At 39.2% G+C, this 17,721-nt stretch overlaps 1 protein-coding gene across 2 annotated transcripts in view; it reads left to right on the forward strand.

The window, feature by feature from the left end:
• CSMD2 (CUB and Sushi multiple domains 2) overlaps positions 1–17,721 on the forward strand; it is an 801,202-nt gene that overhangs the window by 279,273 nt on the left and 504,208 nt on the right. The gene's annotated exons all lie outside the window — the stretch shown is intronic.

Genomic DNA, 17,721 nt, shown 5'->3' on the forward strand with positions numbered 1-17,721 from the left:
TGCAATGCCTTTAATTCTCCTTTTGTGGCACTGCATGGAAATTGAACACTGACAGGTTCCCCCACACATAGCAACCAATTACTTATAGGGATTAAAGTGCTTCACACTGGTAGGGATTGTCCAGAGCAGATAAACATGGTAGTGAAATAAAAATGTGCAAGTTATGTAAAATGATTTTGAATAGCCTGGTTGGAGGACATGAATTGCATGTTGCTGCTTAGTGTTAAAAGAATAATGGTTTAAAATATATATGTATGCAAAAAATGTATAAAGTATAAAGATTAGAGATGAGCGGACAGTAAAATGTTCGAAATTCGATATTCGTTTCGAGTAGCCCCTCAATATTCGACTACTCGAATCGAATATCAAACCCCATTATAGTGTATGGGGGGAAAATGCTCGTTTCAGGGGTAGGCAACGTTCAATCAAATTACACTTACCAAGTCCACGAGTGAGGGTCGGGCTGGATCCTCCGAGAAGTCTTCTCCGTGCAGCGTCCCCGCGGCGTCTTCCGGCTCTGAATTCACTCTGCCAGGCATCGGGCTTGGGCAGAGCCGACTGCGCATGTCCGCACTACAAGCGGGCATGCGCAGTCGGCTCTGCCCAGGCCCGATGCCTGGCAGAGTGAATTCAGAGCCGGAAGACACCGCGGGGATGCTGCACGGAGAAGACTTCTAAAGGTAGGAGAAGAACCAGCGTTGATTGGCCGACTGTATAGCATTCGGCCAATCAATGCTGGTTCTGCATCAAACTTTTCCATTCGAATAGTGAGTGGTATTCGATCGAGTACGAGTATAATTGAATACCTATGAATACCTACTTGATCGAATACTACTCGCTCATCTCTAATAAAGATATATTGTGCAAAGAAACCAAAGATTTCTATTGTGCAGATATTTGACATAAAATAGGGAGATTCATCAATCAGAATGTGTCACAATCCATCTTAAGACAACATGCGCACAACCGTATGTTTGTCTCCGGACCGTGATTGAACAGAACAGATGGAACATGAATCAAATCTGTGTGCCATCCGTGCACCACCCATGTTTCCACGACCCCATCCATTGAGGCTAAATGAGCACAGTCCACAAAATGGGCAGGAATAGGACCTGTTCTAAGTTTTGCTCATGGTTCATGGCCCCATAAAGCAGACCATGAAAATTCATGGTCGTGTGTATTGGGCCATAGTAATGAAAGTGTAAGTGTGCTAGCCATGGAAAACACAGCCTAAGGCTAAGGCCAAATATTGCAGAAAAGCTGCTTTTTTTTTTTCGTTGCAGATTTTACTGTTTTTTGAGCCAAAGCATGGCATCAATAGGAATAGGAAATATATAGGAAGCACTCAGCTGCAAAAATGCAGCGGAAAAAAATCCTATGTTTTAAAACCATAGAGAAAACCGCAGGAAAAAAAGGAATGAAAAACACTGCTGAAAAAACAGGATGCATGTCCACTGCGTTTTTCTCTAGTGTTTTTTTAGCTTCATTCCACAAAATAGAGCCTTACACTTATACTTATCCTTTTTACTAAACTCACAAATTCACTCCAGACTATGGCTCCAAAAACCACAGCAAAAAGTTGCAAAGGGGGATTCCCACAACAATCGTATTTCATAGAAAAATACTTTGCAGAATACTATTGTCATCAATTCAAAGCAATTAGCAAAAGTGGATATTTCACTAGACTAAGCCCAATGAAATCCCCCTTTCTCTACCACTGTTTGAGCACTGTTGCCAATGGATATAACCTATAGTTCATCTTCATTCCAAACGAACATGCTTAGTTTGTATTTGACCTTCCTAAAGCTTCCTATTAGATCAGGGCTACATAATCATGGTTGTGCCATCCTAAAAGATGGAGCATGTGCAATGCATGAATGATTTCTGCTCAGTATGGCCGATGGACAGCACACAGAGCTAGGTGCACCTGGGAAATGTAGTTTTCACTAGTAAGCCGTCACAAGGGACAGCCTATTCTGGCCACTGCAAGCTGAAAATGTAATGGTGCTATTAAGGTACAGATTTTTAGAAGAGAGGGCACTTAGGAGGTGGGTGAAGTTTTTTTTTTTTTTTTTTTTATTTAGAATGTCACTTGTAGCTTTTGCTGCAGATTTTTTTTTAGCTATGGCCAGAAGTGGATGCAGTGGGAGGGAAAATTGTAAGTTCTTCCTATATATTTCTATTCCTTCTGAATCTCCTTCTGGCTTTGTCTCATAGAACTCAATGGAAAACTAGCACAAAAAACAGAGATATTTTTCCAAATAGCGCTGTATGTGACACTACCCTATTACACATTTACCATGTAACACACCGTATCTACATTTTTTCACATAAAACATGATCTAAACAAAATAACCAAAAGGAGCTAAAAAATTAGAAAACAAACCTTCACCGAATTCATGCACTATGAGCCACAATGAAACTTGGCACCGCTACTCTATTTCTAGGCTTTATGAATTGTGTACATTTAATATATCTGCCCTAATGTATTTTTTTCTGCACACACTTGACTGTTTATACATAAATGGGTTTTTATATGTTGGAAGTCAATGGCAAAGATTTGCAATTGTTTAGCCACTTTGCGGTTCACTGTCTTCGTTGCTCAAACAGTAAAGAGAATGTGTATTCTATGTACGTACATGTAATCGTCCTCTGATCGCAACAGACAAGATAGTGGAGGAAGGTTAAACTTTAATGATATAAATGAAATGATCCCAATCCACATATTTACAAATGGTGACATTTTGTGACTAGGTTATGGAGGAAAGCACGTAATACTTGCTAGGCTACATCATATGTAATGGATCTGAGAACACCTTCTGGCAAGAAAATGACAGTGGAGTAAAGTAAAAGCTTATTAAAATAGAATCGCTTCTGTTGTAGGTAAGGGCAATTTGAGGGGGTCAAGTTATTTTTTAATCTTCTGTTGCATTCGATGTTTTTGAGCTCTCCAGGGCAGCAGCTGAAAAATAAACAACGGCAGGGGATGTGGTGATGAGCCAAGGGTGGATACATGTGTCCACCGAAAGCAAATAATTACTTAGTCTAACAATAGTGCAGCTCTCATTCCGCACCCATGGGGAACAAGCTGTTTATATCTGCAGTTCTTGGCGCCTGAGTCTCTAGGAGAAATGAATAGAAAGCAAGCAGCAGGTGTGCCTTTTGAGCCCTGCCAAGCTTCTCAGTATCGCCCTCGTGTATGAATCCTGACAGTTGACTGTACACACAATACGGATGTCCTGATAGTCAGACGTGAAGATGCTTTGCATCTGAAATGTTTTGCCATTATTTCTCCTTGCATTCCACAAGATAAGTCCACATAGATGATATTGTCCCCAAGAGTCACTATTGTTGGATTGGCCTATAGCAGAGGGTTGCATTCACATACATCACTGATAATGTATGTTTAAATGATGTGCGTATATAGCAATACTTCACTCCAACAATATACAAGATGTGTGTGCACATAAATACATCACTCCAAAGACATACATGATGTCTGTGCACAGAAATGCATCACTCTAAAGATATACTATATGTGTGTGTACAGAAATACATCACTGTAAGGATATACATGATGTGTGTGCACAGAAATACATCACTCCAAGGATATACATGATGTGTGTGCATAGAAATACATCACTGTAAGGATATTCATGATGTGTGTGCACAGAAATACATCACTGTAAGGATATACATGATGTGTGTGCACAGAAATACATCACTGTAAGGATATAGAAGATGTGTGTGTGCACAGAAATACATCACTCCATTGATGTGTGTGCACAGAAATACATCACTGTAAGGATATACAATATGTGTGTGTACAGAAATACATCACTCTAAGGATATACAATATGTGTGTGTACAGAAATACATCGCTGTAAGGATATACAATATGTGTGTGTACAGAAATACATCACTCTAAGGATATACAATATGTGTGTGTACAGAAATACATCGCTGTAAGGATATACATGATGTGTGTGCACAGAAATACATCACTGTAAGGATATACATGATGTCTGTGCACAGAAATTCATCACTCTAAAGATATACAATATGTATGTCTACAGAAATACATCACTGTAAGGATATACACGATGTGTGTACATAGAAATACATCACTCCAAGGATATACTTGATGTGTGTGCACAGAAATACACCACTCCAAGGATGTACTTGATGTGTGTGTACAGAAATACATCACTGTAAGGATATACAGTACGTAGCTCTGTACAGTAGGATAGCAATCTGCACTGTAGAACCCCATGAGCATAAATCACAAGGCTCAAAAACAGTATTATTCTGTCCTTCTCTCTCCTGGCCTTGGTTGTTAGGTCATATCTGGAGTCATTTATAAAGTGACATCACCAAAAAAATGAGAATGTCACCGAACAGTATAAAGATGTTTTTGCATGTGAAACAATTTTGGCAAAGTCATTCCCCCTACAAAACTTTCAACTTTTGAGAAAACTGAATGGAGGCAGTCGTGGATCAAGGCAGGGCAGGGATGTCATGGCTCAATGGATTTACTCTAACTTACACCTGATAGGGACAGCAATGGATCCCTCCGTATGTTGTAGAGGTCCTAATTAGAGATTAGATCGCAGGCCTGCAGAAGACACACGCACACAGCTGATGGTGTACCAAGTGAATTCTAATTTTATTGTAAGAAAAAGGTAGTTTAAATACATTACAGACAAAGAGCTGGCTTGGCTATTCTAATTCAATACAACATGATTGGTCATAGAGATATAAGATAAGCCTGGCACATGACTATTGGCTGAGACTCATTATAATCTGCATCTCATTATAGCTTTCAAAACTGGGATGGACTTTCCCATGAAACAAAGAAGGATTCAAAATACTTATGTGTGAGCTAACATCCCAGACTGTCTATATGTATATATCATGGTAAAAGAGATAAGATGACATGTTCCAACTTAATTAACAATGAGCTACATAGATTGTGTCCGTACACACTCTACGTGACCTTCATATACCATAAAATATGACAAAGTGCCCAGATACCATAAGATTAATACTTTTGTTGGTTATGTGTCCATACATCATGTAAAGAAGGTAAGAGATATACAAAGTCAGCTGCATCTTCTCAAAATGAGGCCCTTGAGAGATAAGGATTAGCAACCTATGCATTAACGTTCATTATCACATTCCTTAAAGTCTAACAAAGGGCCTCCTTGACTTAAGCAGAAAAATACATACTTATACAGTTTATATGTGAAAGATTACAAGATGGCTGCCAAAATACAAAGATGGAGGACTTAACTGTAACACACCATAAAACTGGCATAGGTTATATTTGTCCCTGACTGGTGTAGATTTAAATTCTGCTTCACGAGACCTTCCTCCATGTTGCTCCAGAATTAATCAGCGGCCAGAGACTGCCACCATCGCTCACAATAAAACATAAAATTGTGAATAATTAACTGTTACCTCCCTTTATATAAAACCAGAAGAAACATGAATGCATATGTAAAGCATAGTAATGTACCATTCTGAACTGTGTCATTGCCGTACCCCAACCGTGTGAGATGGACTCCCTTACAATATATTTACAGTACTGTCATACAAATATATACACACACATACACACAAAACCACTGATGACAGAACATGTACACACACACACACACACACGACAGAACATGAACACACACAAGCACAAAAGACAGAACATGTACCTGGAGCTGAGTCAGGGATTGATTGCATTGGGTTGCCATGGCTCAGTGTAATAGACAACCTGTCATTCCCTGCAGTACAAAGCTCAGGCAGTACAGGGAACTGTCAGCCTGCACGGACACCTTTACTTGTAAAGATCAGAGGTAAATAAGTTTTGGTAGCCAAAGTGAGGCAGTCAGCACTAAGCAGCTCAGTGGGCCTCCCGGGATCTTGGGCCCTGTCACTTGCCTGGGTTTTCCAGATGCTGATGTTGACCCTGGATTCAGTGCAGATTACTACTGCATGGTGTAGCTCTTGTCTTATAGACACACATACATTTAAATGCCAGGTATTAAACACTGTGCTTTACTTCGACTGCAGCCAACAATAACCACAAAATAAAAATACTGTATGCTGGTGGGATGAGGCGACCATTTTACCGACTGCCATTGGGCTGTGGTGTTTTTTTTTATTACCCCTTTAAATAGGTTTCGTCTCTGAATTCATTGCTGTAATGTAAATCATGCACCATTTTATTTTAGTAGCTTTTCTTGGCACAGTTTGTAAAAATTATTTTGATCCTTCTTGAGACTTACATTTTTGTCTCCCACATCCCTCTATTTAAAGCTGGATTATCTATTGTACTTTGAATATCTCGCCTTTTCTATCTGAGTTCCGGCTCATGTTGTTTTCGCTCACTACAGAGCCAAGTTTGACAAAGAAATGAGATTCGAGCGTATGAATCCTGACAGGGAAAGCTTGTTACTCTTGACGCTGACGCAAAAGGACAGAATATTACTTACATAGTAATAATGCAGCACAGTCTGGCATGTAGGCTGTTTACTGCCTGATAAATAACTGTGTGCTCTCGCATGTTAACAACATATACACCGCAAGTCTAAGTAATCTATTTTACATTGCTTTGTGTTCCAGACCTGCCAGTGGTACATCACATTTAATGCTATGTATGCCTTGCAGTCATTATTGGGTCCAGCCATTCTGACATCTGCCTTATTTGTAGCCGCAGTGTAACAGGCTCTAGGTCTATAGGGATTGCTGGTAAGGCAGAGTTGCCCATATATTAATTACTGGATAATTGGTAATGGAGGATAGCACAAGTGTTGTGTTAGAGATTCAGGATTATAGACAATCTATCCTCAACGCATTGAATTTAGTAATATAAAGCAGCATTGCCTGTTGTAAATCATCCACTGACCAGACTTGTTTCAAATACCAATATATGGTACGTCCATTTACATTAGGACGTCACGATGCTGCTCACACTTGGAGGAAATCTATATAGTTCTGTCCAGGTCTGGTGAATGAATAAAATATTCCAGATCTGTATATTGGTTAATGACTATGAACTATAAACCATACGTTCCATGTACTTATTACACATTACTGCAAACCAGTATCAGTTGTGTACAGATATGTCTCTCCAGTGGCTGAACATGTATGTTCCTAAATGCAAACTTACTCTGTTACAAGATGTCTACCCTCATTGTGTGCAGGTGCGGTCATCTGATGGAAGTTGCTGGATTATGACTGTTGTAGTAAATCAGTGGTCTCGGCCACCAAGTGATATACTGAGTCAACATGGCTCAGCTGAGGCCATTGCAGTACGTTTATAAAAATCTATGGAAAGGGGAGGAAAGCAAGTGCTGGAGATACGAGAAGAAACACAGGTTTAATGTGATGCTGAAGCTAAGTAGGAGCTTTTTATCACAACCAAAGCACTTTACTCATATTAGTACCGTCAGTACTTCTCTATCTATGTCCTGCATGGTCCTAGGGTTGTATCTGTGAGAGAGACAATTACAGAGCAAATTTGCCTCTACTTACGGTACGCAGTTTATGGCACCCAATAGATCTAAGAGTAATGCATACTACAGAGAGAATCTGCAAAATATCCTATAAGTCATATAATGGTAAGAAATAGTGTTACTCTTCATATACTAACATGCAGCAATAGTCGTTTATGCAGAACAGCACACTTTTTTTCACCATATCATAGTAGAAAACTCATTTCTGATCAGGTATATACAATACAGTAAAATATATAATAGGCAATATAAGTTTTTATAGAATACGGTCTCTATGCTACATACTCTATGCCTCTGTTTACCTGTGTCTTAGCCCTTCTTTGTAGCTATAGTTTGGAAGATGCTGTTGACATAAACCTCTTACTTAAGACTCACTTCAGCTAACTTCAGCTTCGATATTGTTCCAACTTGAAAGTACCTCCAGTTACAGCCCTAGATTTGCCCATAGACATAATAGACGTGTCAGTGTGTGAAAGGGTGCCTGTTACATCTGAATATTGTAATTAATGCTAGATCATTACTAGAGATGAGCGAACACTAAAGTGTCCGAGGTTCGAAATCCGATTCGAACAGCCGCACACTGTTCGACTGTTTGAACGGATTTCAAACCCCATTATAGTCTATGGGGGGAAAATGCTCGTTTCAGGGGTAGGCAACATTCGATAAAATCATACATACCAAGTCCACGAGTGATGGTCGGGCTTGATTCTGCTTGAAGTCTTCTCCCGGCGCAGGGTCCCCGTGTCCTCTTCTGGGTGGAATTCACTCTGCCTAGGCATCCGGCCTAGGCAGAGCCGACTGCGCATGCGTGTGGGCTCTGCCCAGGCCAGACGCCTGAGCAGAGCCGATTGCGCATGTGCGTGTATGCGCGTGCATGCCCGGGCATGCGCAGTTGGCTCTGCCTAGGCAGAGTGAATTCCACCTGGAAGAAGACGCAGGGACGCAGCGCGGAGAAGACTTTGGAAAGGTAAGAGAAGAACCAGCGTTGATTGGCAGAATGTATAGCATTCTGTCAAACAACGCTGGTTCTGCATCGAACCTTAAACTTCGAACAGCTAGTAGTGTTCGAGCGAGTACGAGTATTTCGAATACCGTAGTATTCGATCGAACACCTACTCGATTGAACACTACTCGCTCATCTCTAATCATTACAAGCATAAATAGCTGCAGATGTGACTTACTCGATGGCCTGACTTTCTGAGCTCTCAAGCTCCATCTTGTTTTCTGTAATTTTTTTTCTAACTTGAGAGCGTCCTACTGGTTTGGACACTTGTTGTAAGTATCATAGAAATCTTCTTTAGAGACTATTCCTGTGGGGACATAAGTGCATGGCACATCAGGAAAGTACTTTTATGTAATTGTAGTTTGCTCTCCCGGCTAGTGTCTACCTTCAACTTATTCATGTTTGGGTGCAGATTTCTATACAACTGTTGGAGTCACTTGTAGCATAAAGAATGGCCCCTGCATGTATATCCTTTCTTTGTCTGCTGCCATTGTCACGAGAACACTGCACTGACGCTGGATATCTCACATGCCAAGTTTACATATAAACCATCAATGATATACAGTCCCGTCAACACTCCTACATGAACCTAAAGTTTTTCTTTCCTGCTGTGTAAGTAAAATGGAAAAATCTATAAGATTTTTATTGAAATCAGAGGGGAAAATGATTTTTTATAGCACGTCCTGAGAGAAACGACATATCCATGACTTCTATTCCTTAATATTAAAAAGTAGCTTTGTACTCTACCTCCAGCTTAGAGAATGGCTTGCTGTGTATGCAAATATAGAAACCACACTTGAGTTAAAAGAGATCTGCGCTGTACAAGTGAAGTATGCTAGAAATATGAGTGTCCATACTTATGCCTTCATAGAGACAAGTGAAAAGTTTTTTCTAGGTCTAGGAGAGTTTCACAGGAAAAGGATTGATTGCGGGTTTTACTAAAAGTAAACTATTTGTTAATGTGGCCGCAACAACTAGCAAAACTGAATACGGAATTAGAAATACTCTTGATTTTTATTATGTAACTTGCAAACCCAGAACCATCTTCAACATGGTGACAGAAAAAGATCGTAACGCAGCCATTTACACCACACTATTTTGCCAAAGGCAATGACAATAATACTGTATTCCCACCTGATATTTTCATTAAGAAGCCTATAAAAGGAGCATACATTAAAGCCTGGTGCACTTTGTACACATTCTCAATAGTATTAAATGTAGATCTCTGTGTATAGTAATGCAGATATTCACAGTAGGATATCACAATCCTCGGATCAGTATTATATAACTAAGTACAAGCCAGAGAGCGTCTATACATACAAATATCAGCGCTGCACTATATAAAGCCGATGTTGATGTATTCACCGTTTATTGGCTTCTTTAGCGTTATTGCATATTATGTGGGGCTGAGGAATAATTGTTTTTTTCCTTTTGGCTAATTGGAATGGAGAAATTGATGAATTTACTTTCCATCTAATAGGATCCTTGGTATGTATGACTTAACCATTTAATGCCAGCATGTTTGCTATTCCTACCTTGCTATTTGGAAATGATGGATTCTGTAAAACACAATTCTGTATCCTCAGCTGTCCATGCAAAAGTATGGTGGATTGACTACATAGGATACATTCGTTTGAAAGAATTTTCTTGAATATTTTCAGAAACTATACACTTTTACACTATATATCAATATTTTATTTGGTATTTTTTCCAGTTTGGACAGGTTCATGTTGCAGGGCCATGTTAAATGGTCCCAATATTTTACTTGCAGTATGTCCTTTGACATTAGTTGGTCTCAAAAATGAAAAAGCAAAACATAATGAAGCCCTAACAATGGTGTATAGTTTTTAGTAACCGCACGATAGAGCTTGCCCAATGGTAGTTATTTTGGCTGTAGTTGTCAGAGCTCTATTCTGATTTAGTACATATTTGTGTATGCATCTTATTAAAATAGAACATGGAAGACTTTTATTATATTGCATTCCCCCTCATATTTAACACATACAGTAGGAAAACTCCTGACACATATATTGTGTCTGTGGTGGATGCCTAATAGTGGCATCCAACAGCAAAGTGATTCATGATAATAAAATATGCCATATGGTATACTTTTTTCTCAATTCATTTATATGCGTTGCACAGTTGGTTGCACTATTGCATGTAAGTAAAAGAACTAAACCTCTGACGCACATTGCTAAACAGTTTCCATTAATATCTTAGGGGCCTTTGAGTTTGTTTAACATATGGACTGGGGCCATATTGTACATTATATGGGCAGGAGGAATTCAGTGTGAAAAGAACTGAAAAGTTGTGGTCATCCTTATATGGGGATATTCTGCGAGGTACGCAAGTGGCTAAGAAGCAGTCCCTTTCTTCTGTTCCCTGCCAAACCCATGACCCTTGAAGGCCTCTTTTTGTTCCCAGACAAGCAGCTAGGTGACTGTGTGCTCCTTTTGACCACTAGTACCATTATCTACTGCACATTATTGGATAGTTGTTATGTTTGCTGGTACAGATGCTGACAAATGTTATTCACCGCCATGATTTAGTTTTGTGGTTCATGAATCACCTTTTTTTCCCTAAAGTCTTGTAAAGCATCAATAATCATTAGTTTTGTGCATTGAAGTCAGGCTAATTAATTGCATTCCATTTTAGGGCAATTGAGCCAGTTTAAGTCTGTGTAACATCAGGGAATTATCCATAGAAAGGGTTGTTAATATGCTTTCCGCATACAGGGCATCCTTAGTGGAATCCAATACCAGTTAGAGGATGTTAACTGATACACAAGACACTTACAATTTTTACAATGAGAAATAAAGTAAAAGCATAGATAGATTTTCATTTTATTGCCGTACAATCTGTAAGTCCTATAGACCAGTGATGGCGAACCTTTTAGAGACTGAGTGCCCAAATTGCAACCCAAATCTCACTAATTTATCACAAAGTGCCAACACGGGAATTTAACCTTAATAATATGTGGATCCACAATTACAGACAATTACAAACTTTCAAAATACAGTCATGTGAATGGGGCTTTATTTTCTGCTCCACTGTGACCCCTACACAGTCCAAACTGCTTTACAGTGACCCCCACACAATACAATCTGCTCTAAAGTAGCCCCCACACTGTACAATCAGTTCCACAGTTGCCTTCACACAGTATAATTTGCTGCACAGTGGACCCCACACAGTATAATCTGTTCCACAGATGGGTGCCCAAAGAGACGGCTCTGAGTGCCACCCATGCCATAGGTTCGCCATCACGGCTATAGACATTGACTGGAGTGGGTAGGGAATATGCATGACCACTATGCCATTCAAACTGATCTGGTATGGGGGTCTCAGAATTCTGTCCTGTATTAATGATGGTGGGGTTCCTGGCAATCATACATTCATCACGTAAATATAGAATATAGATTCTTTTTGTTTTACAACCTCATAAGTAGTAAAAGTAAGTTTCAGCCCCCTGAAAAAAAATTGTAAGACACAATACCGTTTCTTTTACGTAGTTTTACTCATGTAAGGTTTCTGAATAATTGAATCCGTTAAAGGTATTTCTTACCATCCATACTGTATATATGGCATATGCCCAGAAGATAGAGCCATTCAAACCTATAGAAGTCATGAAAGCAATCAGCTGTGAATATCCTGTAGTTGTGTATGTCTGTGATGGATTCGACTAGCGCATCGCAATGTTATATTGGCTTCATAAGAAATCAGAAGCAAATTGAATCTAAGGTAAGAGAGTTGAGATGGGGATAGCTACTGTGCACTATGGAACTAATGGGATTTCATGATGTACTCAGCATTGTGACTGTTATGCAGTCTGCCTTTTTCATGGTTGTTGAGGAGATACATAGCATATTCTAAGTGCTGGTAAGAGAATTTTTACAAAGATGGAGATTTTTTTGAACAAGGTTGTTTTATTCCAGACAGTGTATATGTAGTATCATAAGTACATGTAGCACATGGTTCAAAAATGTTCTTTTACTTTATAACAACCTTGGCTTTTGTTATCCAAAGACATTCAATCCATTTTAATCAATCTTGCCATCATAGACGTGCATTTGTCAGAAACCAACATGGACAAAGTACATTCATAGGCTCGGTAAAGAATAACATCCATTAAACTAGTCATTGCATTTTATGGTATGAGATACATTCTTTAATTACTATGCACGGTATAATCAATTCTATCTATTTCTACCATTCTTGATAAATATCTCAGTAAATTTTTTAGCATTTCTCTGATCAAGCTATTTTCTGGAGAATATCTTCCCAATTCTCTAATTAGCTATTAAGCTGATCATCCTTCCATATAACTCAGACTGTGCCGGGGGAACAACACTGCATTATTTTAGACTTGTCAGAAAAAAAAAGATTATTTTGCTATTTCAATGACAAATGGAAGAAGGAGAAAGCATTAATTTTGCCAGATGAGCTAGAGGACTGTAAGTACATAGAAAGCTGGCCATCATCAAATCATAAGCGCTTGTTCAGAATGTGACAACATAAGGAAGTTTGGGTGTCATATGCCGTAAAATTGAAACAGGCTAAAATGTAATGTGGTCTCTTGTGGTGTTGTACACCCACACAAGGAAATAGGTTCTTCCGTATAGTTCTTAGTTCTGAAGGGCACTTCCTGGCTTGGCTGCAAGAATATTATTAGGATGAGAACTTGGCAAAACATGTCCTCCAGCTAATGGTCTAATATCTGCGGCAATCTCCCAGCTCATTAAAAAAGTCAGATAAAATCCTGTTCATCACTATTTGTTACATTAAATGGCTGTTTCCAATCTCCCCTAATGGCCTGCTTGTCACTCGCACTGTCGTGCTTATACGTGTCCACAAGACTATCTTTATCTTGTGGGCATATGGATTGACACTTACTGCGTGTTCTTGATATTTTACCAGGATGACTGCTACAAGTACATTTTTGAATGTATATTTCATATATATTTGTATATTTTCATGTTTTTTTGCATTCTTCTGTGAATTTAGCTGTTGAAAATCTGTACAATTCTGGTTAGTTTCTGTATTTACATCAAGTCTAAAATGATCGACTTTGTGAACCTGAGAACATTGATGGATTACAATTTACATATATTGAGAAAGGTACTTTCACTGCTGACATCTTACTAAGGTGACAAATTGTTTAACCCCTTACTGGGACATTAACTTACAATTACAACAAGCTGCCATTTTCTACTAAGCATGTTTTCTCCTGTTTGAAATCCAGGTTACTAAAGCAAAACACTATATTACATGAGAGAACCGATCACTACAATACTCTTTTACTTAATGAACTTGACCATTACTTTTCTCTAGGCTATTTCCAACTGAATAAAGCTACAGAATTATTTAATACACGTCTAAGATTTTTTCTAGAAGCATATACTTGATACAGTAGCAAGAAGAGATTGAAGATCTGGTATATCCATGACAGTCACGTTCCTAAAGTGATGGTTCATCGTACATTTATGGATAACAATTATGAATGGATTAAAGGCTTTCCCCTTTTTTCAAAAATATGCCTGTGTGTAGTGTAATGTTACTGAATAACTTATTGACAGCGTTATTGTGGTCATATGCTCCCCTCCAGAGCATTGATCTCTTCTCTGATCCTTTGATGCTCTAATATTCCTGTGCGAACTGGATTTCAGACTCACCATGCAAGTTAAGTAGGGCAACAATCTGCCTCCTTTAGACTGTTGGCTCCATTCACACAGAGTAACGCCAGGCGTCATTTGTGTGTAATTTGTGTGTCTTTTACGGCCGTCATAAAACGTTTACATAGAGTTCTATAGGAAAAGACGGCCCGTCATTTACGGCCGTCATTTACGGCCGTCATTGGGAAAGAACCAGAATGCCACTCACATACAGTGCCTGTGACTTACCGTGTCCTTTCATTAGGCCGCTGAGGCTTCTGATTGAACAAAATTGGCCAGGGCTAACTTGCATAGAGTAACAAAAGATTTATTTTACTGTTTAATTCTGGGGCCAGTGATTGGTCTTAGTAGTAGACTGCAGCAACAAGTCATATGCACCCAAGTCAACAAAACTGGTAGGGAGCAACATAGCTGGAGCACTGAAACAGAGGAGAATTGGATTTAACAGGTATCATTTTTTTATATAATTTTATGCTGTTTCCTCCCAGTTTTTGACCATGCTCACAAAACCCCTTGAGCACATGGACATATTGCAAAAAAAAAAAAAAAAATTGTAAATTTTACGTATAGGTTCAGCATTTACATGTTTCTTTAATTGCCCTTTGTTTTTTGATGTTTAATGGAGTTGTCCAGGAATTCACTATTGATGACATGACAGTGATCATTTGTTTGCTGAAGCTTCTGTGTATTGAGCTATACAGGTCTGTACGGAGTAAAGCCCGGTAAAGGTACCGAAATCTCTGGCCCATTCAAGTGAATGGGACTGAGCCTACACTACCTCCTACACTGTAATTTCTCGCTGATATAGATTGTATACAGCTATAGACTATCAGCAGCTTTCGCAAACGAATGACAGATATTCAAGGAGTTGGCCCCACAGATCTGCTATTGGTGACTCCTCCTAAGAAAAGATCACCAGCAGGGAAGTCCTGGACAACCAGTTTAAGGTCTAAAAAGAATGAGTACTGAAATTCACATATGAAATTTTGGTCATTTTGAACCCCAAAAATAGATTTTTGTATGTCTAAAATTCTGGTTAACATAGATATATGAGCATGAAGCAGAATAGAGTATTTCTGTAGGTAATACATGTAATAAATGGATTTGCGCATCTTGCATTGCCATCACAAGTGATATCTATGGCATCAACACAGCTTTTTGCTGTGACAGACTCTGCATGATAAACCTTTTCACCTACTCAGTCATTGCTACTTGGAGCTTTATGAATCCAGGGCAATTGCAGGAGAAGAATTCTCCTCACTATAAATGGCCATTTATCTTGAGAGATGGTCTTTCACTGGAGCCTTAGATGACACCATTTTAGGTCTGAGATTGAATAAATCTCTGTTTACAAGCTCTACCGACAGCTCTACAATTGTGACTTAGGATTTGTGTAGCTTTTCTTTATGTTCTCTATGTGTGAAAGTATTTCCAGCGATTGTATCTTCTCCCAGAATCCTCTCTGAGGATGTACATGTGTCAATGTGACAAGATACCAACTTCAGTAGCAATTTCAGACATCTGTGTCTGCTTCAAAATCCATTATTCCTTAGTTCCATTATCTGCGTTAATGTGTACGATATCTACATTGGGAAAATACAGTGTTCGGCTATGTGTTTGTGATAAATCAGCGCGATTAAACGTTCTGTCTGAGCAAATATCATCGCACTATGAGCAGCAAGAACAGCAAACACGTCCTGGTATTAAAGTAAAACTTCAATGCTGTATCTGACACTAAAACCAGACCATAGTGCCACAAATAAAATACATCTAAAAGTAGCACATTCTATCTATTTGATAAGTACCATGGTCTAGGGCTGTGTTGGCTAACCTATGGCACACGTGCAAGAGGTGACACTCACAGCCCTCTCTGCTGGCATATGCGCCGTCGCCCAGATCACTCACTAACAGCGAATTCTACAGTGTAGCATATAATAATGTGTGGGATCCCAAAGTGGAGCATATAATACTGTCTGGGGGACACTGTGGAGCATATACTGTCTGGGGTCCACTGTGGAGCGCATTGTACTGTCTGGCTGCCACTGTGGAGCGCATTGTACTGTGGGGGCCATTGTGGAGCACATAATACTGTGTGGGGGCCACTTTGGAGTATTTAATACTGTGTGTGGAGCACATTGACTGTCTGGGAGCCACTGTGGAGCACACTGTACTGTGGGGGCCAATGTGGACCACTTGGAGCTGATTGTACAGCTTGGGGACCACTGTGGGGCAGAGTGTACTGTGTGGGGGCTCCTTTACTATTTATATCAAACAGTGTATGTTTTATAGCAGACAAGTGATATTAGTACAGACTGTAATAGCATTGCGCGGTCACTATAAAACAACGTAAATAGTCAACATTAATTGTTCAAAAGTACCAAATGCAGACTATTACCTTTCAGTACAAAGTTGTTTGTGTTATTGAAGCTCGGTAAAGCCCCATTCACACAACTGTATTTTGTGGGTCTGTAATTGTCCACATTTGTGAATCTGCACAGTACTAAGGTTAAATTGCCATGTTGGCACTTTGTGATAATTTAGTGGGTTTTGACTTGCAGTTTGGGCTCGGTCTCTAAAAGGATCACCATCACTGTTCTAGGGCAGTTTATGTACAGTATTTAGACTAATGCAATGTTAATACATTTCATGGTGGTCTCTAAGGGGTCACATCATAACAGGAAAGGAGTTACATGGTATTATTGACTACAAACTATCAATTATACCTTAGAATAAAGCTTTAAACATAAACATTTAAACTGAATTTTCTATCAAATATTTGTCCACTCTAATAGAGAAACTGCAAAATATGTATTTCATGAGAGGCAAATTGTATATTTCTCTTCACTTTGGAATACTAAGCACAGTTGGAATTGATATCTGGAGTAAAGCTAAGGCCCCACGTGGCAACCCACATTGTTGTTCTTCCCACAGCACTTTTGCCAGAAAGTTTGCAGAATTTTCCTCTGCGGACTTTCTGCTTCATTTATACCTATAGAGAAACCACCTTTTTTTTTCCATAGGAATAATTGATAAGGTGTGATTTCCAAAACCGCAACGATTTTGGAAATCTCAGTGTGTGCGCAGCACGTATTTTAACGTAACATGGGGTATGGGATTCTCGAGAATCTTATCCATTTTGCTGTGACTGTAATACACCGCAGTTTATTCCACAGTGTTTCTGCCACAGCCAAACTGCGGTATTTACTCCACGTGGGGCCCTGGCCTAAAGAGGCTTATTATCCACTACATTCCCAAAGACCATATGTATGTTACTAAGCTACAAGAGACTGTACACCAAGTGACTAGGTAAATAGTCAGCGAGTAGTTTCTAGAACACGCTTTATTTTTCTGCACATGACAAGCGCTCTGTTTTGAAGGCATAAAATGGATGGTATTCAATAATACAATTTATACACCTACATAAAAGAATAGGTATCTCAACCGTATATACAGTGAGCATTGATTTATTTTTGGTGCTTTTCGGTTGTGTGGTTAGAAGTTTTCTTTACAGTATTTTATAGAGAATCTGTCACCACCT

Source organism: Leptodactylus fuscus, chromosome 2 (assembly GCF_031893055.1).
Source record: "Leptodactylus fuscus isolate aLepFus1 chromosome 2, aLepFus1.hap2, whole genome shotgun sequence".
Classification (NCBI taxonomy): Eukaryota; Metazoa; Chordata; class Amphibia; order Anura; family Leptodactylidae; genus Leptodactylus; species Leptodactylus fuscus.